This window comes from Giraffa tippelskirchi, chromosome 8 (genome assembly GCF_054371585.1).
Source record: "Giraffa tippelskirchi isolate mGirTip1 chromosome 8, T2T-mGirTip1v1.2.pri, whole genome shotgun sequence".
Taxonomy (NCBI): Eukaryota; Metazoa; Chordata; class Mammalia; order Artiodactyla; family Giraffidae; genus Giraffa; species Giraffa tippelskirchi.
The window spans coordinates 146,140,362-146,166,456 of NC_137282.1; the positions used below are offsets into that span (position 1 = coordinate 146,140,362).

General features: G+C 41.3%; 1 long non-coding RNA gene across 1 annotated transcript in view; it reads right to left on the minus strand.

Moving 5' to 3' along the window:
• LOC145518225 (uncharacterized) overlaps positions 1 to 26,095 on the minus strand; it is a 51,295-nt gene that overhangs the window by 497 nt on the left and 24,703 nt on the right. The gene's annotated exons all lie outside the window — the stretch shown is intronic.

Below are 26,095 nucleotides of genomic sequence, written 5' to 3' on the forward strand. Positions count from 1 at the left end.
ATGTTTATTGTAGAAAATGTACATATTTATTGCAGACAACACAGATAAGCAAAAGAATATACAATTTCCCAAAGCCACATGGGGTAGCTCCACTTCAAGTGTGTGTGTGTGTGTGTGTGTGTGTGTGTGTGTCTAAATCAGTACTTCTCAACTTCTTGGCTGTATATTAGGATCACCTGGGGAGTTTTGAAGTAGATGCTCTGGGATCCCTACCCAGAGATTCTGAATTAATCAGACTAAAGTGGGGTGTGGTCACCAGATGTTTCTGAAAAGTTTCCCCAGGTGATTATTCTGTGCAACTAGTATCTGCCCTAGACTTCTTTGCCACACTCACATAATATATTTCACAAAATAAGCTCAGAGCCCAATAATTCCCCTTAATATACCATGAAGATCTTCCTATGCAGATAATGTACTTCCATATAAACGTTTTTTAAAAAGGCAGAAGTTATATACATCGTGAATTTAATCAAAAAAAGAAACTACTGATACAGAACTAAAGATATTAGAAATCTGCATAGAGTAAAATAGTGAGTATAAAAGTCAGCTAAATCCATAAATGTTTCAAGTTAAGCATCTGTAAAGGAATTTTTCACCTCTTTTCTTGCACACTGATACACATTTATGATGTATTGATTCTGGCAAAAATCAGAGAAACCAAAATTAGTCAAGTTTTATAAACTGTGTGAAATTAATTTCAACCACAACATTCTATATGAACGTACAATCCTGATGTCATGGATGTTTTATATCAGGTTAGAAATATGATGGGTTTTATTTTTAACAGTTATTGATATGATATATTAGATTATTAATAATTATGATATTTTCCTTACCTAATGCCTCTGTGAGCAAAATATTAATATTTATTATTTAAAAACATTTAGAAGAGTTCAACACAACAGCCACACACATTTAAATGTTTTCTTGTAAAACACAATCTCAAGCAAATTAATGGCATTTGCTGTTTGCTGTTTCTGGTAATGATTGTCATTTTTCTTCATAAGAATACAAGGTATATTCTTGTGCAATATGAAGAATTGCTTAAGGGCAAAGAATTCTTAAACAGCATTAGACATTTCAGCAAGGGAATTTCACATATTTTTCAAATTTGCTGTGAGAGGTGGACTGTTATATTTCATTGAAAGTTTCATGATATAGCTTTAAAAATTTTTTTGAATAGATGTCTTTCTGGCAATCATTTATTTCAAGCAATTTTGGATAACAAAATATTCTTTAATACACAAAGCCTCTCAATGTAACTGCAATAAATATTACCAGTATGTTCTGGAACTAACAGAAGATGATAGTCTCATTTCCACAGTCCTTTCCACTGTTTTAAAATCTTAACATTTGCACTGCACTCAAATCCCATGGATGAAGGAGCATGGTAGGCTACAGTCCATGGGGTCGCTAGGAGTCGGACACGACTGAGCGACTTCACTTTCACTTTTCACTTTCATGTCTTGGAGAAGGAAATGGCAACCCACTCCAGTGTTCTTGCCTGGAGAATCCCAGGGACGGGGGAGCCTGGTGGGCGGCTGTCTATGGGGTCGCACAGAGTCAGACACGACTGAAGCAACTTAGCAGCAGCAGCAATTTCTGTATGGACTAATAGACTTGACATTTTAAAAATCATTGCTTAAAATTAGTTTAAATCAATTATTATATAATCTTCCAACTGCTTCTGAGTAATGACTTTATAAGAGGCAACAACACAAGAGCCAAGTGAGATATATTCTTTTTCTTTCTGTAAACTATTAGTAAACATAAGAATTCAGTTAAAACCTCACATTCTCTGGCAAGTCTTTCATTAGGAAGTCTCTACCTTAGCAGAGTATAATAAAGTATTCCTTTCTCCAGGTCATTTTATCTTATACTTATGTCTATAACTGTGTGGTACAGTTCTGTTACTGAATTATTACATAATCACTTTCCCCACTAGAATTGTGAGCTTCTTATGAGACCATGTTTCCAAGTCTAACTCATTCATTTTCCCCCACCTGCTCCTAGCAGAATGTCTGGCAAGTATTAAGTATTCAATAAATGTCTTTGAATGAATGCATAAATGAATTCTAAAAAGACTGCCTTTTATTTAAAGCAGGTTTTTTCCTTAAAAGTGCTTTGTATAAATATTATTTCTCTTGATCCATGTGAGAATCCAAAGAAGCAGCCATTATCATCCCTAAGAGCTGTTAAGTGAATTTGCCAAGGTCAAGTAGCTACTAGGACAGAAATTCAAGGACCATTTCTTGAGCTCCCACCCTAAATACATTAAGATGTTATCCACAAGCCGTTTTCCACTTTCGAGTAGAATGAAATAAGTCACAGCTGCATCAGAAAAACTGAAAAAATGACAAAAGCATGTTTTTTAGATACCAGAGAGCTGTGAGACCAATACAGACCAGATGATTGGGTTTAACCTGTACAGTGGGTCTCTGCTGGAGGAAAGAGAAACCAGTGAAGTTTTGTGCATAGCTGGCATGACAGGTTGAAAATTTGAGGAGCAGCAATGTGGCGGGTTTCCCCAGGAGACATCTGTTGAGTCTGGGGTTGTGTGAAGGAAGCAGGGAGGCTGAGTTTGGACCAGCAGCATGAAGTCGCCTACATTCCACATATCTAGGAGGCAAACTCCTGCTGGAGGGAGGGAGCCCATCTTAACTCTAGAGCTGATCTCCCCCTCAAGATATCTTCTACACTTGCAGCTTTCAAGACAAGGAGGCTAAACAGATGGGCTCAGAATCTCCAAAGAGCAGAGCAGAATGAACTGCTCTGTTTCAGGGCTAAAGAGACAAAGACTGCCAGGATCTTAATCAAAAGCCATGTAGGAACATGTCTAAGGACAGGGGATGAGCCACAGCAGACCTAGCCTTTGTGTGAGTGTGTGTGGAGAGAGAGAGAGAGAGAGAGAGAAAGAGATTTATCATAGGAACTGGCTTATACAATTATGGGAGCCAAGAAGATCCCTGGTCAGCCATTTATAAGCTGGAGAACCAGCCAGTGGTGTGATTCAGTCTAAGATCTGAAAACCAAGGGAGCTGATGGTACAAGTATCAGCTAAATCCAAAGGGTTCAAGAGTCAGGGGATAGGGGTTAATGGGACAAGTCCTGGTCCAAGTCTGAAGGTCCAGGAGCCAGGATTGCCAGTGTCTGAGGGCAGGACAAAAGGGATGTCCAAGCTCAAGCAAAGAGAGCAAATTCATCCTTCCTCCACGCTTTGCTCTACTCAGGCTCCCAACAAATTGGATAAGGCCCATCTGTACTGGTGAGAATGATCTTCTTTACTCAGTCTACCAACTCAAATGCTAATCTCTTCCAGAAACACCCTCACAGGCATGCCCAGTAACAATGCTTTACCAAGCCATCTGGAAATTCCTTAGCCCAATCAAGTTGTCACATAAACTAACCATCATGGTGGGTTGACTTCTTATCTCTCCATACTTCCTCTTAATCTTTTCTTTAACTAGTGGGTTCTAGAGAAGGACAGAACCATTCAGCTTCCTCCATGCTCCCCAAGGCCATAACCACTTAGAGATTCTGCATCAGTTAGGGTATTTTCAGTTGCAAGTAATAGAAATTCAAACTGGATCACACAACAAAGGTAACATATTCCTTAAGGTGTGGCCCAATCAGAGTTACAGTTCTCTAATTTTTCTCAGTTTTCCCTTCTTGGTATGTTGGATTGATTCTGAGGTTAGCATGTTATATGTTGCCAAAGTAACAGTAAAATCCTAACTTTACATCTTACACTACAAAGAAAGAAAGAAATGTGTTTCAGAAGTACCAGTAATAGTTCTGAAATTTGCTATAGGCCAAGACCAAGGCTAAGATCATTTCTGATCTAATCAATGTAGTCAGTACAAGAGAATGTCCTCTTTGGGCCAGTACATGTCATCTGTTTCAGTCCTGAAGAAAGATATTTGAAGGTAACGATGGATCTCCAGTGGATGTGGGGACCACTGAAAAAAGTTCAGTGGGGCATGGATATTGGGGGTCAGCCAACAGGTGACCACCACAATACTCAACACAGATTCTCACACAGACACACACCTCAGCTAGCAGCAACTAAAAACTTAACCAAAGGAATGAACATAAATCATTTACAGAATATGTTAGAGCAAGAGATTCATATTGAAGACAAAAACTATGTTAAATTGCAAAACTATAGTTTAGTGGACCAAAGAGGATAAATAATATATAACACTGTGATGAGTTTTCTTTCATCTTTCCTACTGAAGGGCTTGTATAAAAAAGAGCACTGACCTTCCTTTGCACTTCAAGGATTACACTTTTGAGCATTATACTTGTACTCTCATGTATAATCGTATTACATCAGATCATAAATCAATACTTCAACATCTTCGTTAATGTTCTAAGAATGTTCCATGCTCATGACTGTATAAGCATTACTGAACTTGGCATTCTGCTCATGTCGCCTTCATTGTTAGATTAATACTCATGTAAAAACATTGCTATAATTACAACAATGGCGGTTGGCAGACACCCTCTGTGAGCATAAAAGGAAAATCAGAGCACCAAGAAAATGTGTGGTAAAGAGGACAGGGGTTGGCTGAGCAGGGGGTGATAAGCTCTCCAAGTTAAAGCTCATTGAATATAAAAGTTGGATTTATATACTGAGCTGGAAAAGATCTCAAGAAGTCATCTGGTCCATTCCCCAACTTTTAGGCAGCAGCACACATTAAAATGATTCAAGGCTAAGAGCTAATTGTATTCTGTGCAGCATTTTTTTTTGCTCTTAAAAATTGAACAAACAGTAGGGGAAAGAAAAGTCCAATTAATTCTTAATTCAAAGCTTATTGTATTTTGTAGTTCTGAAATATTTGAGAGAAGATTTTAAAATTCCAAATCCCTGCCAGATAGAAAGAAGATATTTCAAAATAAATATTTTACTCTTTGCTCTGCCGGTGTGATATAAGGCAGCAATTCCTTTATTACCACAAAAAGCCTAAGGGAAGACTTTGGAACTAGGGTCGAACTAGGAAATTCTGCTTTTCTGAGACTGTTGAGGGACAGTGTGTTGTTTAATTTCCCCAGGGATTATTAAGCACACAGTCCAAACAAAATGCTAAAAAAAATAATGTTAATTATATTTGTAAGAAATTCTCACATATTTCATGAAAGTATATTATTTTTTTCTTCATATCTTGTGGGTTTATATGTAGCAACATATTACGATAGCAACATAATTATGATAGCAACATATCAAATATAATATGATAGCAACATAATTTTATATTTTCTCCAGCAACTCAATTTCCACTTCTAAAAGTTTAGCCTCAAGATATAATCATAGATGTGAGAAAATACTTAGATACAAATGTTAATTACAACATTATATCTAAGAGCCAAAATTGAAAACCACTAAAATACCTAACAACAGAAAATGGTCAAATAAATTATGGCACTTCTGCACAACAAAATACTACATAAGCCAGAGGGGTGGGATGGGGAGTGAGATGGGAGGGAGGTTCAAAAGGGAGGGGATATACGTATACCTATGGCTGATTCACGTTAAGGTTTGACAGAAAACAACAAAATTCTGTAAAGCAATTATCCTTCAATAAAAAATAAATTAAAAAAAATTATGTCATGGAGTATCAATGTTATGGGAAAATGTTTGTGACATGTATCACTGTGAAAAAATCCAAGTGTGTATAGTATGATACCATTTTAAAACAAACAATATGATCTAAAGGAAATATACCAAATATTATTAAAGAGAGAAAGCTGAGTGGTAGGGCTTCCCTCGTAGCTCAGTTGGTAAAGAATCCACCTGCAATGCAGGAATTCACCTGCAATGCGGAAGATCCAGGTTCGATTCTTGGGTCTGGAAGATCCCCTGGATAAGGAAATGGCAACCCACTCCAGTATTCTTGCCTGAAAAATCTCATGGACAGACGAGCCTGGCGGGCTACAGTTCATGGGGTCGCAAGAATCAGACACAATTTAGCAACTAAACCACAAAGCTGAGTGGTAGTCACACAGGTAATTGCTACTATTTTCTTTGTGCTCTATTATATTTTCTATAGTGAATATATGTCACTTCGATAGCTAGGGGAAAAACCCATAAGAATCCTCCTACACTGTTGGTGGGAATGTAAACTGATATAGCTACTATGGAGAATAGTATGGAGGTTCCTTTAAAAACTAAAAATAGATGATTATCACATGATTCAACAATCCTACTCCTGGACACCTATCTGGAAAAGATGGAAACTCTAATTCGAAAAGATACACGCACCCCAGTGTTCCCTGCAGCACTGTTTATAATAACCAAGATATGGAAACAACCTAAATGTCCATCAACAGGTGAATGGGTAAATATGTGGTATAGGTACATGATGGAATATTACTCAGCCATAAAAGAATGAAATCATACCATCTGCAGCAACATGGATGGACGTACAGATTATAAAACTAAGTGAAGTCACACAGAGAAAGGCAAATATATGATATAACTTATATGTGGAATCTAAAAAAAGATACAAATGAATTTATTTACAAAATAGACTCACAGACATAGAAAACAAACGTATGGTAACCAAAGGGGGAGAGGGGAATAAATTAGGAGTTTGGAACTAATAGTACATACTACTATGTATAACATAGATAAACAACAAGGACCTACTACCATACAGCACAGGGAACTATATTCAACACCTAGTAATAACCTAGAAGGAAAAGAATCTGAAAATTATATATATATATATAAAACTAAATCCCTTTGCTGAAACTGAAACTAACACAACATTGTAAATCAACTATACTTCAACAAGAAATTCACAACTATTGTTTTTAATGTAATATCTCTTAGTTTAAGTAAGCAAATGTTCAAAATATTGTTTCTATGCATTGTGGAGGATATACATATGCACATGTCATTTATATTTCTTGCTCAGTCTACGTATACGCTGGGGACCCATTGTCATAAATGATTATATACATTATTTTGAAATAGTTTCATGCATCACCACTTAGATTTCTAATTCTTCGTTCTCATATCTTTCCATTTGACTAGCACTTTCCATGTGTCAGTAGTGCTTTGAGACTCTTTTACAGTCTTTTTCTATTAAATGTGGTGTTGCCTCATCTTGTAATTCATGCCAGAGAAAGGATATTTTCTACCCAGCTGCTCCTCTACAATATCATGGGCCACCTTGGCAAGATTCATCCGTCTTTATTCTGATTTGAACTCAGGTCATTTGAGATTTCATTGAGAAGAAATTTACCTCTGATATCAAACATCATGTTAACTTTAATAAACAGTGATGGTTCCTTTTCACAAGGCCATAAATCAATATGACAGTAAATATTCTGCTTCAAGAGACAGCCCTCAAGGAGCCCTCAAGGAGGGCTGTCTCTTGCACATTAAAAGTATATACTTGTACATTAAGACCACACTCTTACAACATCTTCACCTGAATCATACTCTAAATAGACCAGATGAGATTGTAAAGAATGTTGTAGGCTGTCCTAAAGAGTTATATAACAGGCTAGCTTATGCTCCAAATTGTTTCAGATATTTTAATTGATTCAGGCTTGCCTGCTTGCCTGCCTTCCTGAATAATTTAGCCTCAAGTCACCTGGATGGGAGAGTGAGGCAGGCCTTTGCGTGGGGATGGGCAGCAGACTAGCAGGAGCAAGGCATCTGTGTCTGGGTGTGGTGATCTCACCAGCAGCCCAGTGTGGGGTCTCAGAGCCAGTGAGGGGAGAGGAGAACACCGACACGGGGGTGTGGCAGGGGCCTCACACAGGCTGGTAGAGCCCTCGTGGCTTTAGGAGGTTGTGGCTCAGCTGGTAAAGTATCTGCCTGCAATGCGGCAGACCTGGGTTTGATCTCTGGGTTGGGAAGATCCCTGGAGAAGGGAAAGGCTACCCACTCCAGTATTCTGGCCTGGAGAATTCCATGGACTACACAGTGGCAAAGAGTTGGACATGACTGGCAACTTTCACTTTCACTTTCCATATGAGACTGGGGAATCGTGGTCGTAGCACCAATGGGAGATTAGTAGTGTAGCAGGGGCAGTAGGGGAATAAGTAAATATTGGGTTGGCCAAAAAGTTCATTTCAGTTTTTCCATAACATTTTACAGAAAACCCAAATGACTTTTTTGGCCAACCCAAAATATAGTATAATGGGAGCCAAGTTTCTCACTGTGGGAGAAGGGAGTTATAAATATGAAAAAGGGAGAAAACTAGAATGAACCTGTGCTATTGGATAGGACCTGTAGTTAGTGTGAAAGTATGTTTTCAAAATACATTTGGCTATACCTAGAAATAAAGATGCCAGTATGTATTCTATGGATGCACACATATATTCCTTAGCTCTGTCACTGAGAGGTCCTAGAAGCTGCAGCAATCCCCCGAGACCTATGAGCACACTAGTGCCTGCTACTGCTGCTGCTGAGTCACCTCAGTCGTGTCCGACTCTGTGCGACCCCATAGACGGCAGCCCACCAGGCTCCCCCGTCCCTGGGATTCTCCAGGCAAGAACACTGCAGTGGGTTGCCATTTCCTTCTCCAATGCATGAAAAGTGCATGAAAAGTGAAAGTGAAGTCGCTCAGTCGTGTCTGACTCTTCGAGACCTCATGGACTGCAGCCTACCAGGCTCCTCCATCCATGGGATTTTCCAGGCAAGAGTACTGGAGTGGGGTGCCGTTGCCTTCTCCAATTCAAATACCACTCTTCACTAAAATGAACCAGGGCTTCACAGGTAAGTGGTTGACTCCACAGCTGGGGCAGCTGTACAACAAGATTCTGGGACATCTTGTGCCAGAAAGTAAAGAAATGCTCAAAGAATGATGGGGTGCATTGAAAGAGACACTAGAGCTACTTAAATGGGGCTTTTACCGGTGAAATCTGGGACGATTTGACCTTCAAAATAAATGATAGTAACAAGTTGTAACCCAAGAGTCCACACTACTATAAATAAGTAAGGAGGGAAAGTTTTCCTTACAGTAGAATTCCGACGAGTAAATAGAAGGAATGTTGGAATTGAAAAATTACCATTTGGCAACCACAGAAGTAATAATGAACTGAGCCAAGAAAAGTCAATGAATAGTAAAATAACAGGTAAAAAAAAACTGACGTTTACATAGCCTCAAAGTATCTTCCTACAAAATATTTCGGTTTCTGCTCATTATATGTACGGGTTTTCTTTGCATGAAAATCAGTAGGAAAAAGTCAGTCATTCCCAAGGAAACCAGCCTCACTCTTTGCTGAGAACCCCAGAGTCTCAGCCTGTGTATTTCCACCACTGAGAGTGAATTGCTGGGGATCACCATGGATAATTTAAAAAGTGGATTTTATTTAGAAAAGGCAGAGGAACCAGAGGTCAATTTGCCAACATCCTCTGATCAAAAAAGCAAGAGAGTTCCAGAAAAAACATTTACTTTTGCTTTATTGACTACGCCAAAGCCTTTGCGTGGATCACCACAAACTGTGAAAAATTCTTCAAGAGATGGGAATACCAGACCACCTGACCCGCCTCTTGAGAAATCTGTATGCAGGTCAAGAAGCAACAGTTAGAACTGGACATGGAACAACAGACTGGTTCCAAATTAGGAAAGGAGTACAGCAAAGCTGTATATTGTCATCCTGCTTATTTAATTTATATGCAGAGTAAATCATGAGAAATGCTGGGCTGGATAAAGCACAAGCTGGAATCAAGATTGCAGGGAGAAATATCAATAACCTCAGATATGCAGATGACACCACCCTTACGGCAGAAAGCAAAGAAGAACTAAAGAGCCTCTTGATGAAAGTAAAAGAGGAGAGTGAAAAAGTTGGCTTAAAACTCAACATTCAGAAAACTAAGATCATGGCATCTGGTCCTATCACTTCATGGCAAATAGATGGGGAAACAATGGAAACAGTGACAGACTTTATTTTTGGGGGCTCCAAAATCACTGCAGATGGTGACTGCAGCCATGATATTAAAAGATGCTTGCTCCTTGGAAGAAAAGTTATGACCAACCTAGACAGCATATTAAAAAGCAGAGACATTACTTTGCCAACAAAGGTCCATCTAGTCAAAGCTATGGTTTTTCCAGGAGCCATGTATGGACGTGAGAGTTGGACTATAAAGAAAGCTGAGTGCTGAAAAATTGATGCTTTTGAATCGTTGGACTATAAGATCCAACCAGTCCATCCTAAAGGAAATCAGTCCTGAATATTCATTGGAAGGACTGATGCTAAAGCTGAAACTCTAATACTTTGGCCATCTGATGCAAAGAACTGACTCATTGGAAAAGACCCTGATGCTGGGAAAGATTGAAGGTGGGAGAAGAAGGGGACGACAGAGGATGAGATGGACATGAGTTTGAGTAGGGTCCAGGAGTTGGTGATGGACAGGGAAGCCTGGCATGCTGCAGTCCATGGGGTCACAAAGAGTCGGACATGACTGAGTAACTGAATTGAACTGAACTGATGATTGCTACTGCAATGATCCCACTGGAATTTATAGTCATGGCATGAACGCTGGTAATTCCCATTGTCTTAGTCCATTTGGGCTGCTATAACAAAAATACCACAATCTAGGTGGCTTGTGTGGTTTAGTTGCAAAGTCGTGTTTGACTCTTTGGAACCCTTGTAGCCCACCAGGCTCCTCTATCCATGAGATTTCCCAGCCTAGAATACAGGAGTGGGTTGCCATTCCCTTCTCCAGGGGATCTTCCTGACCCAGGGATCAAACCCGTGTCTACTGCATTGCAGAAGGATTCTTTACCATGGCTTATAGACAACAGAAATTTATTACTCATATTTCTTACAATTTCAGATGCTGGGAGGTCCAGGATCGAGGCACTGACAGATTTGGTGTCTGGTGAGTGTCCACTTCCTCACAGATGACTATCTTTTTGCTGTGTCTTCACATAGAAGAGGGGGCTTCCCAGGTGGCTCAGTGGTAAAGAATCCACATGCCAATGCAGGAGATGCAGGAGGCTCAGTTTCAATCCCTAGGCTGGGAAGATTCCCTGGAGGAGGAAATGGCAACCCACTCCAGTATTCTTGCCTGGAGAATCCCATGAACTGAGGAGCCTGGCAGGCTAAGGTCCATGAGGTCACAAAGAGTAGGACACAACTGAGCACCTACGCATGCACATAGCTGAGGGGTTGGGAGAGCTCTGTGGGGGTCTCTTTTATAAGCATATTAATCTCAGTCATGAGGGCTCCATCCTATGACCTAAGCACCTCCCAAAGGCCTCAACTCCTAACACCATCACCTTAGGTATTAAGTTTCAATGGTAAGAATTTCGAGGGGGACACAAATATTCAATCTACAGCACCCATTAAGAGACCATGTACTAGACAATTAAAATTATATTCCAGACCTTAGAGTCTAGCCCAATCTAAAGGGTTCCAGGGATCTGAGCTGGTCCTTCAGGGTCATGTACCAGTCCTTCAGCAGGTCATTTAGTCTGACAGAAAAGGAATCTCCACAGAAGCTAAAACTGGCCTTCAGGAAATACATGAGGATCTAGAGCAGCATGGTCTGATAGAAATATAATACAGACCTAAATCTGATACACAAGCATAATATGAAATTTCTTAAAAGCCATATTTCAGTGTAGCAAAGGGAACTCAACTCAATACTCTGTGGTGACCTAAATAGGGAGGAAATCTAACAAAGAGGGGATGTATGAATACATATAATTGATTCACTTAGCTGTACAGTAGAAGCTAATACAACATTGTAAAGCAACTATACTCCAATAAAAATTAATTAAAAAAAAGAAATCCTGATGTAAACTCTAAAGAGACTCTCAAATGCAATCTCAAGGAGGTTTTAAAGAAGCCTACATTTAAAAAGTAAAAAGAAATAGGTGACATTAACAATTAATAATCTATTTCATTTCACCCAATATATGCCACATATCATCATTTCAACATGTAATCAATATAAAATTATTAATGAAATATTTATATTTCTTGTTTATACTATATATTCACAATCTGGAGATATTTTAAACTGACAGCACATCTTGGTTTGGACTAGCCATATTTCAGAGAAAGGGAAGTGTTTTCTCTTTGACAAATTATTTTGTGATGCCCAACACGTTGTCAGGCTCTCCCCACCCAGCTGAGGAAGTGTGGGGCTCTGGGTTCCCCAGCAGACTGGAGGGCACCAGCCTTCCCCATCCACCAGCAGCAGAACAACACACAGGTCCTTTGGAAGGCGGCATTTCGGCTCAGTGCATATTTCAGGGCTGCTCTTGAGATGGGAATCGGAGTTCTTGTCCACAGAGTGGAAGAATAGAATCCACAAACATGCAGACACTCATGGTAGCAAGCGAATAGGATTTATTAGAGGAAGAAAGTACAAAGCTCCCAGCATAGACACCGAGAGGGGGTAGAGTCCCCTGCACTAGCTCAAGGTTCAACAGCCACGCCTGACTACCTTTGTTATTGTTCAGTCGCTCAGTCCTGTCCAACACTTTGCCAGCCTTCCTGGTCCTTCACTGTTTCCTGGAGTTTGCGCAAACTCATGTCCATTGAGTCCATGGGGTTGCAAAGAGTCGGACACAACTGAGCATGTATGCACAGCAGCTGAACCACTGACTGGGTCTTTAGGCACCGTTCACAGTAGCAACGAAGTTCCTGGCACGTCTCTTCTGGGTAGAGTCAGGCTATTTTTTGTGCACCCTGAAGCAATATTTTGTGTACCGACAGCAGACTTTTCTGGTGGTCTTTCTTAAGTTCCTTCAAGCAAAGATTCCCTCCTCTAGGACTTCATGGACACACTTACCAGCAGTTCCCTTATCTTAAGAGAACCCACCAGAAATATTCTCTAGGATTGAGAGAAAGCCATCCTTGCAGGTTAGAACATCTCCTATGGGAGTTGGATTTTGGCAAATCATGAGATGAGCTAAAGTGATTTTAGTGAAGCAGCAGTAACGAAATTAAATATAATTCGATGATAGAAAAACAAGAGACAGATGAGTGTGGCATTTAAGAAAGAGCTTGTTGATTTTGGAAATACAGCTGGCTCAGGTTCCAAGGGCTCTCACAGACCCAGTAGATTTTGTTGCTCCGTAAACTTTGGAGCAAAATATTTTATTCTGGGTCCCAGGCACCCTTAGAGAGGTTCAGAGATGGGTTTCTGGGGACCTCTGGATTCCTCGAAATTATAAGCAAAATGCTGTATTTCCATGTTGGGAGAGGCAGATACAGGAACACATTAACCACAGAAGACAGAGAATTGTGTTTTATGGGGTTTGGGGTCACCAAGTAGAGAGTCAGAGAAAGAATTGTCCCTTACTCCAAGCCAGGAGGGAGCTTGGGCTTCTGAATGAATCCTATTGCTTTCCAGCACAGAGAATCGAATTATTTGGCCAGGCAATGATTTTCACCAGGTACTTATTGCCTGAAATATAGAAATACAAGATTTAGGGACTCTAGATGGCCCAAAGACTCAGGAGAAATGAGATACCCTGAACCACAGAAAATCCACTTGAAGGCATGAAACCTCTGATTACCCCAAGTGGACGTGATCTTTCCTTCTTTGCTCCTCTGGATCACCTGACTAGTATCTGACTCAGAACTCTAGACTAATGCCACTATAATGTAATTATAGTATTTTTTCAACCTTGAAGAAACTTTTGCATTGCTCTGTGCATGTGAGTGCTCAGTTGTGTCTGACTCTTTCTGACCCCGTGGACTATAGCCTGCCAGGCTCCTCTGTCCATGGGATCTCCCAGGCAAGAATACTGGAGGGGGTTGCCATTTCCTCCAGGGTTATCTTCCTGACCCAGGGATCAAACCCATGTTTCCTGTGTCTCTGGACATTGTCAGGCAGGTTCTTTACCACTGCACCACATCTACCTTGGCATTACTGACATTGTGGATGGGATACTTTGCCGTTGGGGCTGTTTCATGCATGGTAGGCTGTTTAGTAGCATCCCTGACCTCTACACACTAGATGCCAGCAGCTTCATTCCCCATCCCCACCCCCACCTGCAGCTTGACTATCAAAATTGCCTCCAGACAGGACCAAATGTCTGGTGGGAGGGTGGAAAGAAAAATTACCCTCAGCTAAGAACCACTGCCTCATTCTGAAGGTATGTTAATACGTGCCATGCTTCCAGATGGAACATTGCAAGGGCCACATCTCTCAAAGCTCCAGGCGAGAACAGTTCCTAGCTTTGCATGCTTAATATCTCTGATAAATAAATGGTCAGTTAGTGTTCCAGGATCCTGCAGGCCACATCACACTTTCGGAATAAACAATGGGTTAATGTTTTCAAAAGAGGAAGGAAAAAAAGGAAACATTTCATTCCACTGTGCTTTTAGACACTCCTGAGTTCCGCACTGGAATGAGTTAAGCCTTTTATTTTCTTTTTTGAGGAGTAAAATACAGGTTGTCAGCTTCTCCGGGGTGATAAGGGAGAATACAATTAGAATCTTACCCAAATGAAGTTTTCTTTTTGCCTCACACAATGCATTCCATTCAGAGTGCCTCACAAAGAGAACACCCCCTACTTCCTTCATATTCTTTTAACTGGGAGTTTCAAAAGGGCCCAATGCTCACTGTAAATTTTTTAAAAAGTGTCCCTCTGAAGAGTTACTGCCTAAAATAAGCATGCTGGAGCATGATTTTAAAAAATCCACTCTCATCCCTGGCCACCCTCTACAAGTTAAAATGTGCCCTTTAAAAGTATTTAAAGTAAAGTTGATGACCCCTCACAATTTTCTTTCTTTTCCACTCACAGTGTCTTATGTCATTTTTATAGGAGGTACATATGCAAGGAATATCAATAGAGGAAATACATTTCAAGCCAAATCTCAGATGCAGGCAAATTAATTCCACACCATTTCAACCTTATGATCTCAGCTAGATGGAAATAATACAGTAGTTTCCCAGGAGATTGCGCTGGGGGTGCAGGGTTGGAAGAAATTGCTGGATGTGGCTTGGATGGGCTGATAGCAAGGATTTAGTAGAGGTTTTTATAAGAAGCCCCACCCAGCCCACTAGGAGAGCAGGGCTGAGACACCATCCTAGGAGATGATGGAATGAGAGAATCCTCAGGTCGTGGAAGCTGAGCCTCTATCAGAGAGGCCAGACCCTGCAGAAGGGCTGGGATCTAAGACAGGCCCAAATGGAGCCCTGCAGGCTCTAGCAGGTGATTTCCATCTATTTTTAACAAACTTTTGTTTTAGAATAATTTAGAACTGCAAAGGGAGAGCATTCTCCTATACCTCTCACCCATTTCCCCTCACTGTTGACATCTTACATTACCACGGTGTTGGGCTGCCACCACCACCCCCAGGCCTACAAGGCCTGTACTTGCCCAACTTCAAGACCAAAGACAGAGCCCAGAGTGAAAAACAGAGACATCACTGGTTTAGTGGATGGAGGAGCTTACACGTCCGAAGCGAAGTCCTGGAGCAACACCCCATCGCACGCAGAAGATGGCTGGACAGGACGTGGTAGTAGTCTTGGCGTGCGGTGGTTGGGGGAGGTTACCAGTTATAGGAGGGAACTGACATCATCTTGGCTCATCAGTTACCAGAGAAACCAGCAGAGGGGCACGGCCCTCACCATCCCTTTGATAAGCATAGTGGAGAGCTCTGATCTAAAGCTGGAATAGCTGTTATCTGGGATCGGGGCAAGTGTGTAGGAAGGTCAGTCAAGTGAATAGAGTGTCGGTGAAGCAGGTGCTGGTTGGGCAGGGGATGTACAGAGAGCAAAAGAACAGCCATCTTGGGTGGCTGACCCTCACACAGAGTATTTGTCAAAACTAAGAAACTAACATTGGTTTATTATCTGTTTACTTTTAACTAAAATGTTTAGGGACCGCGCAGAAGTGCGGCCGAGAGTACTGTTTTCTTTACTATAAAAACACTCAACACACATTTGAGGTTTCAGACGTATGAGGGGTGCAGGCCAGTGGCTCCCTCAAGGACATAGAAAAGGCAGTTAACTAGATGCTCCTGTCATATCCATTTTAAAGAATGAACTCCAGGGATTCCCTGGTGGTCCAGGGGCTAAGATTCGGAGCCCCCCAGTGCAGGGGGCCCAGATTTGATCCCTGGTCAGGGAACTAGATCCCACATGCAGCAACTAAACTCCCGACACCTGGTACAGTCAAATAAATGAGTTAAAAAACAAACAAACAAAAGAAAGAACTCCATAGCAAGCCTTGTTCCCCAGCATTTGAAGTAGGTCCTTCCATCCCTGAGCATTTTCAGTAATACTTCTGGAGGGGTATTTAGCATCTCAGAGGGCATTCCCATCATGCAGGATGGTGGGGAGGGCCGGGCCATCTCCCCAGCGTTCTAGCCATGGAGTTCCTTCGTGGAGGTGGGGTTAAAATCTGAAGACTGGAGCTCCTGGGGCCTCCATGTGGTCATGCCAAGGTCCTGGTGGAAGCACATTTTCTTTCACCTATTTGGGAAAACCCAGGGTCTAGCTTAAGACCTAGACCTTCAGAGATCAGCTCTGGGGCTCTTGGAGCCTTAAGGGCAGGATCCAGGGCAGAGGCTCCTGCTCATCCCTTTTAGAAAGGTCAGGAATCTAAGATCTTTTTTAGAGGGGATGCTCTTGCCTACTTGTTATGAAATATAAGCCCTACCCACAGGGTTGTTTGTCTTTCAGCCACCTGGGGAAGTCACTGACAAGCAGATCCTTAAACCCAGAGTCAGTGGCTGTTGAATGCGTCCTAAAGATTTGTGTGTCTAACAAGCTCCCCAGATGATTCTGATTTAAGTAGGTGCTTAAGTGGGTTTATATTGTTTGACTAGTCTGTGCATTCTAGAATTCCAACTACTGTCCGCTGAGCAGGTCATGATTCTGACTCGCCAGGAAGGGGGTACTCCTTAATTCAGGATTTCATAAAGTTTATGTTACTGCCATTCACTGACAGTAACTGAACACATACCATGGGAGAGAACTAGTTACAATTTCCTAAACTCTTAACTCAAGCATGAATGTATGTATCACAAATTACACGCAGCACATTCTAGCGATAAATACTTATTCTCCACTGCTGTTGCTGCTGCTAAATCGCTTCAGTCGTGTCCGGCTCTGTGCAACCCCATAGACGGCAGCCCACCAGGCTCCGCCATCCCTGGGATTTTCCAGGCAAGAGTACTGGAGTGGGTTGCCATTGCCTTCTCCATATTCTCCACTAGATGCGGTTGGTCAAAGGAATTGTTGTGTCCTGGGTTTGGGTTCCTGGATTTCTGTTGGTTTCCAGGATCTTTCTGTATTTTGAGAAGGTCACTTCATCCTCTCCTGGCTTATAGAGTTTCTGCTAAGAAATCTGCATACAGCCTAATTGGGGTTCCTTTGTAGGTTATCACCCTTTTCCCCAGCTGCCTTTAAAATTCATTCTTGGTCACTGACTTTTGACAGTTTTGATATAATTTGTCTTGGAGAAGGTCTTTTTGCATTGAGGTAACTAGTTGTTCTTTTAGCTTCATGAATTTATATATCCTGTTCCTTCTCTAGGTTTGCGAAGTCCTCTGTGATTATTTCTTTAAATAAATTCTCTGCACCCTTCTCCCTCTCATCTCTGAGTACCTATTATCCTAATAGTGCCCTAAAAGAGTTGGATCGTTCCCGTAGAATTTCCTTACTTTTTAAGATCTCAGTTCTTTTTCCTCTTCTACCTGTATCATTTTTAGATGTCTATCTTTGAGCTTGCCAATTCTCTCTTCCATATCATCTGCTCTGTTTCCAAAACTTTCTAATGCATTTTTCATCTTGTTGAGTTCTTCAACTCCAGAATTTCTGTTGGTTCCTTTTTAGTTTCAATCACTTTGGTAAAGTAGTTCTTCTGTTCATTAATTTCATTCCTGCACTCACCGAACTGCCATCCTGAGTTTTCTTGTAGCTTGTTGAGTTTCTTCATGACAGCTGTTTTGAATTCTCGGATAGATCACAACATTCTGTGACCTTAACTTTGGTTTCTAGAAGATCATCATTTTCTTTTTTGTGATACACTCTTACTGTGGTTCTTCATGATGTTTGATGAGTTGTTTCTCTGCCAGCACATTTGAAGTAGTGAATGCCTTTCTTTTTTTTTTTTTTTCCACACTGCACAATTTGTGGAATCTTTTCTCCAACTCAGGCCTTAGCAGTAAAAGCACGCTTCAGTCGTGTCCCACTGTTTGTGATGCTATGGACCATAGCCCTTCAGGCTCCTCTATCCATGGGATTCTCCAGGCAAGAATACTGGAGCTCGTTGCCATTTCCTACTCCAGGGGGATCTTCTTGACCCAGGGTTCAAACCTGCATCTCTTACATGTCTTTTTTTTTTTTTTTTTGAAATTTCAACAGCTTTATTCCCCTCACTTCTACACATTTTGTGGTTTGTAAAAAAGATTTATTGCATTTTTTCCTTGTGATTGAAAATTGACAGACATAAACCCCAGTGATGCCAAAGGGATGTGATGTACATGTGACAGACTATTGTTTGTGTCTGTCTGCATGAAATGCCACTCATTTTAAAGAACTTTTCCCTTTCTTTCTTAACAGGAAGAGAAAATGATGTGTTTTTCCTGCTAGACTACAGTGAACTGACTTTTTTGTTGTTGTTTCTGTTTTTTTAAAAATTAATTAATTTATTTTAATTGGAGGCTAATTATCTTACAGTATTGTGGTGGGTTTTGCCATATATACATTCACATGAATCAGCCATGGGTGTACATATGTCCCCCATCCTGAACCCACCTCCTGCCTCCCTCCTTATCCCATCCCTCAGGGTCATCCCAGTGTACCGGCCCTGAGCACCCTGTCTCATGCATTGAACCTGGACTGGCGATCTGTTTCACATATGGTAATATACATGTTTCAATGCTATTCCCTCAAATCATTCTACCCTTGCCTTCTCCCACAGAGTCCAAAAGTCTGTTCTTTACATCTGTGTCTCTTTTGCTGTCTCGCATATAGGGTCATCATTACCATCTTTCTAAATGTTTCTTGCATTGGCAGGCAGGTTCTTCACCAGTAGCGGTAAAGATTTTTTTTTTTTTTTTAATATTACTTGATTCTCAAGTTAGAAATTAGAGGCCTTTCTTTTGTTTCCAGTAGGTGGTGCTACAGCACAAGTTCTGTCTTTCTCTTACCTGCGCTGCCTCTTTGTTCTCAAGAGTCAACGCTTCCCACAGTCCACAGCCTCTGTCAAACGTGTGCCCTCACCCCTGCTTGTGTCTCCAGAGTTGTTGGTGCCCTGCTGCTCCTGGTGTCATTGGCTTTACCACCTGGGGTACCAGGGTGGTGGTGCTTCTCCTGGGTCCAGGGTCTCCTGGCTCTGCTGTCTTGATTGATAACTATGGTGTGTGTTTGTGTGTCTAGGGCAATGCTGCCCAGTAGAATTTTCTGCAATAATAAAAATCCTCTATATCTGTACTCTTCAATAAAGCAGTCACGTGTGACAACTGAACACTTGAAGGGTGGCTGGTACAACTGGGGAACTGAATTTTTTTATTTTATTAAAGTTTCATTAATTTACGTTTAAATAGACACACTGGCTATGGCTACCGTATTGGAGAGCATAGGGCTTTAGAACAGGTATGAAAATGTTGTCATTTAGTTCTTCTAGCAGTTTCTTGGATTCATTTTCTTGAACATATCGTAAGATGGAACTTTTTTTACCCTAAATTCTAAGAATAAATAGGATTGCAGTGAAATGCTACTGTGGTCAAATGAATGAAAGCCGAATAAGGACAGATCTTTCCCCAAAAAAGAGTCATGTATCTACAGGGGAGGAAAATCTGGTCTAACAAACCAGGTACATTTTACACCTGGAAGCTCTACTGTGTTTGATTGCTAATGTTCATCTAGTGAACTGATTGATTTTCCTGTTAGGATGTAGTGCAAACACAGTCTGAATGTTTTTTGAAGCTGAAGCCTACCAGAGCTAATAAAAAGGACACCATTTGTACTTCAATGTCCTGATGGGTTATGATAAATGGCTGCATACCACATTCCAAATAGAATTTATATAGCACAGTGCTTCCCATTTTTCTTTCTTGTCAAGCAGCTGTTTTACCTTCTAGTAAATTATCCAAATACAGTTTCATTTTTATAACATTATTTCTCCTGTCTCTGAACACTTGCATCTTCTCTCTCACAATATCACCTTTTCTCTATGTATTGCAATTTGGGTTCCATACCTACTTTGCATCCTTGCATTTTTAGAATAGTATTCTCAAGAATATCCTCAACAGGGGACTTCCCTGGTGGTCCAGGGGCTAAGAATCTGCACTTCCAATGCAGGGGGCATGGGTTTGATCCCTGGTCAGGGAACTAGATCCCATGCACCACAACTAAACTCAATACCCAACATGCCACCATGAAGATTCCATGTGCAGCAACTAAGATAGCGCAACCAAATAAATAAATTAAATAAAAATATTTATTATAAAATAATATTCTTGATCCCCTTATCTAATGCTCATTGGGTTCCACAACCTTTTCCTTTCTTTTTCACACAATTCACTTTATGACTCAATTGTAGTCAAATTCAATTCAACAGACTCCTTACCCATCAACTAATGGAGCAATGTAAGAATCCTTCTGGGTGCTGGTTGAACTGCAGCCCCTCAGATGCCAAGGCCAACATTTAAGCTATAAAGAAGAGCAGCCCATGGAGAAGGCCAGAGGAAAGATCAGAAAATGATAGAAGATACCAAGAAAGTTATCAGTGGTTCCTCCTGTGGAAGAGACGCCCTGTAAACTAAGCAGTGAGAATGTTCTCCACGAGGACATCATCTACAACCTTAGAACATTTCCAGACAGCACGGGGTTGAGAAGTTAACGGAAGATGGTGAAGCTGCCATCACAAACATAGACCATATCTCCAAGAGACTGGAAAAGGAGAGAAGGAGAAAGGAAAAAGGAGATACAAAGGGCTCGGGGAGAAGAGGCTTTTGTTTCGAATGGGAGGAACTTGAACAAGTTAACATCAGCTGGGACCTCCCAGCCTCTAAGAGATTTAGATAAACCTGGTCCAAAGCCATGGTCCAGGGCTCCCCGGCCTGATTTCAGTGACCTGAGAGCTTGCTCCTTCGTGCTTCTGTCCACCTGCACATCCATACATGTGGTCTCAGGTCTATCCCATGTCACCTCACTGGAAATCTCAGCCCTTTCCCCAGTTTTGAAAGAGATAACACATATTCCCTTACTAGTAATCTATATAATGAAAAAGTCATAAGTTAAAAAACTTACAGGAAAATTGGAGGTGCTCCCAGAGAGGGCTTAATTGAAAACCTGTGCCTTCTGCCATCCAGTTGACTCCTCCTCTCCCCTCCCCAACTTGCTCCTTTTCCTTTAGAGCAAGGAACGACTTTCCTTGTCTAGAGCAGAGCAATGCTCCCACAGTCAATCCCCTGTAAAGTCTCTGCTGCAACTACTATGGGCTTATCCATTGATTTTGCTAACACATTCTAAACATGAATTTTCAGCCATTTGCTAAGAGAATCCAACTATTCTCTATCCCATTATATTAGTGATCTAGGGATTGAGGGTTTATAGGGATGCAGAGATGGAAACATGGAGTCAAGTGCTGGGAGACAGTTGGAAGAGATGGGAGAGCGGCTGCCTTATTTCTTATCATTCGTGGGGCAGGAGGTGAGAATAGGTGAGAATGAAGATGAGCCTGTATGGGTTGCAGCATATTTATGCAGGGTGGGATGGGAGAGAGAGGAATTGAAGATTTGTGGACTCAGTAGTTTCTGTGGGACTGAAATATTCTTCTAGGAGAGAGAGAGAGCTGAAGAAGGTTTGGGATGCTGACCTGAGGCGGATGGAGAAGGAGAGAGAGAGAAAGGGAGAGAGAGGGAAAGAGATTCTTAGGGAAAGAGACTGACAAGCTGAACTGAGAATCCTGCCATGAAATTAAAATGTGCTCCTTGGAAGAAAAGCTATGACAAAACTAGACAGTGTATTAAAAAGCAGAGACATTACTTTTCCATTACTTTTTTTGACTAGAACAAAGATTCTAGTCAAACCTATGGTTTTTCCAGTAGTCATGTATGAATGTGAGAGATGGACCATAAAGAAAGCTAAGCGCTGAAGAATTGATGCTTTTGAACTGTGGTGTTGGAGAAGACTCTTGAGAGTCCCTTGGACTTCAAGGAGATCAAATCAGTCAATCCGAAAGGAAATCAACACTGAATATTCATTGGAAGAACTGATGCTGAAACTGAAGCTCCAATACTTTGGCCACCTGATGCGAAGAACTGACTCCTTGAAAAAGACCCTGATGCTTGGCAAGATTGAAGGCAGGAGGAGAAGGGGACGACAGAGGATGAGATGGTTGGATGGCATCACCGCCTCGATGGACATGAGTTTGAGCAAGCTCTGGGAGTTGGTGATGGACAGGGTAGCCTGGCGTGCTGCAGTCCATGGGGTCGTGAAGAGTTGGACACGACTGAGCGACTGAACTGAACTGACTGATGAGATTAAAAATTACACATCTGTGAAAATGCTAATTTCCATGGCTGTACTTCTCTCCAGCAGTGCTGTCAGTAAGTTCTGAAAACAGAGCAGTGGGAGTGCAGCACTGATCCACAGTTAAGGGCTTATAGAGCAGGACAGCCTGCGGACTGACTGATGAGAGCTCGGTTCTGGGGCTTCCTTGAACAAAATAGCCATTGCACAGTAGTCTTTATCTGCTCCTGAAAGGTTATATTAGGGTGCATGTGTCCTTTTGAATTAAGCACAGGAAGCTCAGCTCAGCTGCTCTGTGATGACCCAGAGGGGTGGATGGGCGGTGAGGGGGATGAAGGTCCAAGGGGGAGGGGATGCATGCACACCTAGAGCCAATTCACTTCATTGTACAGCAGAAACTGTTCCTGAGTCCAGGCTGACTCAGCTCACTGAAGGGCAGGCCAATGAAGCCGAGAGAAAAGGGGTTGAGGCAAGGAAGAGATTTTAACTGGGGAGCCGGCTGACAGAGAAGATGCCAAGCTAGCACTTCAAAATAACCATCTTGTCAGGGCCTGGTTGCCAGGTTCTTTCATACATCAGAGATGGGGGCCAAGATTCTTTTTATAAGTGTATAACCAGTTCTTGCCTTTCTGTTGTCCCTATCAAGACAACAGCCTTTCAGACTTCCAGAGCAGGTATCAGAAATAAACCCATGCACCTATGGGTACCTTATTTTCGACAAAGGAGGCAAGAATATACAACGGGGCAAAGAGCCTCTTCAATAAATGGTGCTGGGAAAACTGGACAGCTACATGGAAAAGAATGAAATTAGAACACTTCCTAACACCAAACACAAAGATAAACTCAAAATGGATTAAAGACCTAAATGTAAGACCAGAAACTATAAAACTCTTAGAGGAAAACATAGGCAGAACACTCAATGTCATAAATCAAAGCAAGATCCTCTATGACCCACCTCCTAGAGTAACAGAAATAAAAACAAAAGTAAACAAGTGGGACCTGATTAAACTTCAAAGCATTTGCACAGCAAAGGAAACTATAAGCAAGGTGAAAAGACAACCCTCAGAATGGGAGAAAATAACAGCAAATGAAACAACTGACAAAGGATTAGTTTCCAAAATATACAAGCAGCACATACAACTCAATGCCAGAAAAACAAACCCAATCAAAAAGTGGGAAAAAGACCTAAACAGACATTTCTCCAAAGAAGACATACAGATGGCTAACAAACACATGAAAAGATGCTCAACATTGCTCATTACTAGAGAAAGGCAAATCAAAACCACAATGAGATATCACCGCACACTGGCCAGAATGGCCATCATCAATAAGTCTACAAACAATAAATGCTGGAGAGGGTGTGGAGAAAAGGTAACGGTCTTGTACTGTTGGTGGGAATACAAATTGGTACAACTACTATAGAAGACGGTATGGAGATTCTTTAAAAATCTAGGAATAAAACTGCCATATAACCCAGCAATTCCACTCCTAGGCATATACCCTGAGGAAACCAAAATTGAAAAAGACACGTGTATCCCATTGTTCACTGCAGCACTCTTTACAATAGCTAGAATATGGAAGCAACCTAGATGTCCATTGACAGATGAATGGATAAAGAAGTGGTACATATACACAATGGAATATTACTCAGCCATAAAAAGGAATGCATTTGAGTCAAGTCTGATGAGGTGGATGAAACTAGAACCTATTAAACAGAGTGAAGTAAGTCAGAAAGAGAAAGATAAATATCATATTCAAACACACATATACAGAATCTAGAGAAATGGTACTGAAGAATTTATTTACAGGGCAACAGTGGAGAAACAGACATAGAAAATAGACTTATGGACATTGGGTGAGAGGAGGAGAGGGTGAGATGTATGGAAAGAGTAACATGGAAACATATTATCATATGTAAAATAGATAGCCAATGGGAATTTGATGTGTGGCTCAGGAAACTCAGACAGGGGCTCTGTGTCAACCTAGAAGGGTGGGATGGGGAGGGAGATGGGAGGGAAGTTCAAGAGGGAGGGGATATGTGTGTACCTACAGCTGATTCATGCTGAGGTTTGACAAAAAACAACAAAATTCTGTAAAGCAATTATCCTTCAATCAAAAAAAAAAAAAAAAGAATCTTGGACGTAAGTCAGGATTTCCTTTAATGTCAACAGATAATATCTTCACCAGAAAGTCATTTCAGAAAAATTCCTTATTATGCTGCATGTTTGATATTTTCAAAATCGATATTTGTAAATTGATATTTACATTTTTCCTACTCCTGTCCAAGTCACCATTATTATAGTATGGAAAGAACCTTACATGATCTCCAGAAAGCATCTGGTTTATTTCTTCAGCTGGACCAATTGACTCATGTTTTAGGTCATTACCATTTCCTATTTGGCACAGTATTATCTTGCCAATTACTGCTTTCATGCATGTGTGCGTGGGTGCTCAGTTGTGTCCAGCTCTTTGTGACCTCATGGACTGTAGCCCACCAGGTTCCTCTGTCCATGGGATTTCCCAGGCAAGAATACTGGAATGGGTTACCAGTTCATGCTCCAGGGGATTTCCCTATCCAGGGATTGAACCTGCATCTCTTGCATTGAAGGCAGATTCTTTACCACTGAGACATCTAATAGAGATGTATGCATGCGTGTGTGCTAAGTCACCAGGTGCTAAAAAAAACTTACCAGGTAAGATGACTGGGCTTGACCTGAGTGCTAATGGTTGAGAGAGTGCTGAGTTTCTTTAAGGAAAGGAGGGGAATTCCCTGGCAGTACAGTGATTAGGACTCAGCGCTTTCACTGCCACGGCCTGGGTTCAATCCCTGGTCAGGGAACTAAGAGAAAGGGAGGAAGGAAGACAAGGAAAGAAAGAAAAAAGAAAGGTAGGAAGACAAGAAATGGAGAGAGGGAAAGAGTGGGGAAGAAAGAGGAAAAGAAAGAAGGAAAACATCATCAGTGTCACCTCCAGGAGCTGGCTGACATAGGCTATATCCATTTTCCATCTCAGTGGTAAAAAACTTAGAAAAATAACCTCTTCCTAACACAGCTCATTCTTTTCTTGCAAAACTTTTCTTGTTGTTTGATTTGTATTATTTTTAGCTGATGAAAAGCAAGAAACTCACTGAAAACTTTCCTGTGAGGTCATGGGAGGAGCCACTGAACCACATTCCAAATTTCTTATTGCAAGTTGTTGTTGTATTGTTGCTCAGTCATGTCCAGCTCTTTGCGACCCCATGGACTGCAGCATGCCAGGCCTCCTTGTCCTTCACTATGTCCCAGAGTTTGCTCAAACTCATGTCCATTGAATCAATGATGCCATCCAACCAACTTATCCTCTGTCATCCCCCTCTCCTCCTGCCTTCAATCTTTCCCAGTATTAGGGTCTTTTCCAATGAGTCAGTTCTTCACATCAGGTGGCCAAAGTATTAGAGCTTCAGCTTCAGAATCAGTCCTTCCAATGAATATTCAGGACTGATTTCCTTTAGGATTGACTGGTTTGATCTCCTTGCTGCTCAAGGGACTCTCAAGAGTCTTCACCAGCACCACAGTTCGAAAGCATCAATTCTTTGGCTCTCAGACTTCTTTATAGTATCCAATTCTCACATCCATACATGACTACTGGAAAAACCATAGCTTTGGAGAAGGAAATGGCAACCCACTCCAGTATTCTTGC